The sequence below is a fragment of the Mus pahari genome, chromosome 7 (assembly GCF_900095145.1).
Source record: "Mus pahari chromosome 7, PAHARI_EIJ_v1.1, whole genome shotgun sequence".
Taxonomy (NCBI): Eukaryota; Metazoa; Chordata; class Mammalia; order Rodentia; family Muridae; genus Mus; species Mus pahari.
Window position 1 is genome coordinate 82120282 of NC_034596.1, and position 3652 is coordinate 82123933.

Genomic DNA, 3652 nt, shown 5'->3' on the forward strand with positions numbered 1-3652 from the left:
GAACTCACTTGGTAGACCAGGCTGGCCTCGAACTCAGAAATCCGCCTGCCTCTGCCTCCCGAGTGCTGGGATTAAAGGCCTGTGCCACCAGGCCCGGCTCTATTTGGTTTTTCAAGAAAGGGTTTCTCTGTACAGCCCTGGCTGTCCTGGAGCTCACTTTGTAGACCAGGCTGGCCTCAAACTCAGAAATCCGCCTGTCTCTGCCTCCCGAGTGCTGGGATTAAAGGTGTGCACCACCACGGCACTCTTAATGTGGCTCCTGTGAAAGGTCTTCTGACCCACAAAGGGTTAGCGATCCACAGATTGAGAACCACTGTTCTAGAGACAAATGATAGCTCTAATATAGGAAGTGAGAAACGGAAGTGAGCAACCAGTGCCATGAAGCACACTTCCGAGATGTCATCCTCTACCAGTTTATGTGAGCTTTGACTAATTTCCCATGATGGATCTTACTATACACTGTCTTAAGGTGTGCTGGTGGGAAATACCACATCTCTGTTTTTCTGCCCAGGGCTTCCTCTGGTGTGCTGCATGTGAGCCCACTTCCTCCAAGAGAAGAGAGGTGTGTGTAGCTCTCTGTTCTTCTCACATGGGCCTCCTCGGCTGGAACACTATATCAAAAACAGAGACTCTCATATTTTTAATCTTTTTGCATCTAAAATAGACACTTTACCATTTCAGAGTCAGCTGTGTGGGCTTTGTTTTTCTTCCAAAATGCCACCAATTCGCCAGGATAAAAAGTTTTAGAATTTAACGGGTTTGTCAAAGTTTTAGTGTTTTGATTCTGCAGTCAATATTCTATAAATTCCCTGTGACCCAGAGTAAATCTCTTAAGTGTTTTTCTGAAGCTCCACTGAGTGCATTTTAATAGCTAACATCTTAAAAACTCTTCATAGTCTTGTGACAGGATCATAGATACTAAATTGGGATGCTTTCTCTAAAATGCCTGTAAAGTGCTCTGTTTAGTAAGATGTTGTGACATTTTCTCAGATTCTTAGTTGCAATTGCCATGACCTGCCCTTCTAATCTGAATCAACGGCAGGTCAGACCCTCAGTGGTCTGAACACCATCCGGAAGCTACTTCTAGTTTCATTTTAAAGAAGACTCTATTCACGTTCACACAGTATTCTTTTAGGAAAATTACACTGTGCACATTTGTCAGGTTTCATACAAAAGGATCCTGCTTTAATTAGAGATACAGCTTTACATTTCCATCTGCTTTTTAAACTGGATCATCTAGGCTATCAAACATCATAGCTGTCAAACAAAGAGACGTTGCTTTGCATGGTGCTCTGTAGGATGTGGCAGTGTCATTGTTTATCATTGCTTGTGGAGGGTTAAGCATGTGACTGGTGGGAGAGTCCCATGATATGAACTGGACGAGGTTGACAGACTGTAAATGAGTTAGATGTGAAGCAAAATGACTTTTACTTGGAGTCAAGTTTAGAGTTTCCTCCCTTTCAGATCAGTTTGCATCCCTTTAGTCCACTGCAAGTGTCTATAAGCATGTGAGCAAGAGGTTGCTCAAGAGTGCATGGGCTCATGTGTCTCCTGCTCATTGTACCATGAGTCTTTGCTCCAGTGTTTCTCACAAGGTCCAGAACTAGCAGTAATGTTCAGGTGTGGCACTTGGGGATGTTCCAGGGACCGTGCCACTTAGCTGAAGTATGTGGTTTTACTCAGGGCACCTGAGTCATGAGTGAATTGTGAATTCAGTAATTTCTGGACTTTTCTACTTCTATCCAGTTTCGTCATTATTGTTTTCCTTGGTGGTAGCCTCTTTTCTTACCCCTGAACTGGCCCTTGTTTTTAAGACAGGATCTTGCTAGTTAGCCCTGACTGACCCAAAGCTAGTCACTATATAGACCAGGTTGGCCTCAAACTCAGAGATCTGCCAGATTTTGCCCCCTGAGTGCTGGGCAAGTGCCACCACTCCCACTGCTCCTTAGTTAACATCCAGTCGTTTTTTGTTTTTTTTTTTTTTTTTTGGTTTTTCGAGACAGGGTTTCTCTATGTAGCTCTGGCTGTCCTGGAACTCACTTTGTAGACCAGGCTGGCCTCGAACTCAGAAATCTACCTGCCTCAGCCTCCTGCTCTCCCTTCTCTTCCCCCACTCCCGTTGTCCGTGCACCACATTCTGCTCTGACCTCCCTGGCCATTTTCCTTCTGAGTATACCAAGTTCTTTCTCCCTTCAGCCTTCACATTGGCTTGGAACACACTGCACAGCCTACCAATGGCCTTTGACCTCACTAATGTGTGTGCTAACTCCTGATCTTCCAGATCCAGCCACAGCACTTTCTGCTGCCCCAGACAATTAGCTTCACACCTTCATAGCCTGTCAAAGCAATCATGAGGTATATGACACTTAGTTAGTATCTATTGTTTTCTCTCTAGGTCACAAGCTCCAGGAAGCACACAAACACAAATTCTTCTGCTCTCTGAATCCTCAGTCTAGTACAATGGCCAATTTATAGGAAGCACTCGATACATTTTTTTTTTTTTTTAATAAATGTTTCTGAATGTCTGCATGTCATGTATCTGAGCCTTACTTCTTCCATTACAAAATGGGATCACAGCTTTGGAGGGTATTGTGAAGCTCAAGAGTAATATTAACAGCAGTAAATGTTATATATCTTTATGGACTATAAATAGTTACATTTAAAATTTTTTATTTATGTGTGGGGGTGTTTTGTTTGCATGTATGTCTGTGTACCACTTGTGTGCCTAGTGCTCACAGAGGCCACAGAGGCCATCATATCCTCTAGGGCTCGAATTGTTGAGAGACACCATGTGTGTGCTAGGACTCAACCCTGAGTTTTCTGGAAGATTGCCAAGTGCTCCTGTTGAGCCATCTTTCTAGCCCACCCCTTGTAAGCGCTTTTTACATTTTAAAAACTTTTTTAAAATTATTTTACTTTTTCACTTTATTGCCCGCTACTGCCCCTTCCCAGTTACCTCCTCTCACAAATCTTCCTGAGTAAGCACTTTTAAAATACTTTGTGTGTACATAAAAGTTTTTGCTTTTATGTGGTCATGCTGGGGATCAAACTTAGGCTTTAAACATACCAAGTAAGTGCTGTACCACTGAACTGTACCTTCAGGCCTGTAAATGGTTTTGTTGTTGTTGGTTTTGTTTTGTTTGTTTGTTTGTTGTATTATTTAAGTCAAAAAGCATATAGAGGGTAGAGAGATGGCTCAGGGTGTAAGAGCCCTCTTCCAGAGACCTGGAATCTGACACCTTCACACAGACAGACATACAGGGGAGACACCAGTGCACGGAAAATAAAAACAAATCATTAAAAAAAGTGGTGGATGGGGCCACAGAGATAACAGGTAAAGGTGCTTACCTGCTGACAGGACCTATGAGGTGGAAGGATATGACCAACTCCTGTCAGTTGTCCTCTGACCTCTACACGTGAATCACAGCACATGTGTGCTCATACACATGTATGTGTTCACACAAAAATAAACCAATAAAATAAGTGTAAAAAAGGCTTTTGAAGTAATGTTTGTGTGTGTATGTATCTCTGTGTGTGTGTGTGTGTGTGTATGTATCTGTGTGTGTATGTATCTGTGTTGTGCGTGTGTATGTGTGTGTGTGTATCTGTGTGTGCGTGTGTATGTGTGTGTATGTATCTCTGTGTGAGTGTG

General features: G+C 42.9%; 1 protein-coding gene across 1 annotated transcript in view; it reads left to right on the plus strand.

Annotated features, from left to right (window-relative positions):
* The window catches only part of Cipc (CLOCK interacting pacemaker), an 18646-nt gene that overhangs the window by 2309 nt on the left and 12685 nt on the right, over positions 1–3652 (plus strand). The window lies entirely within an intron of this gene.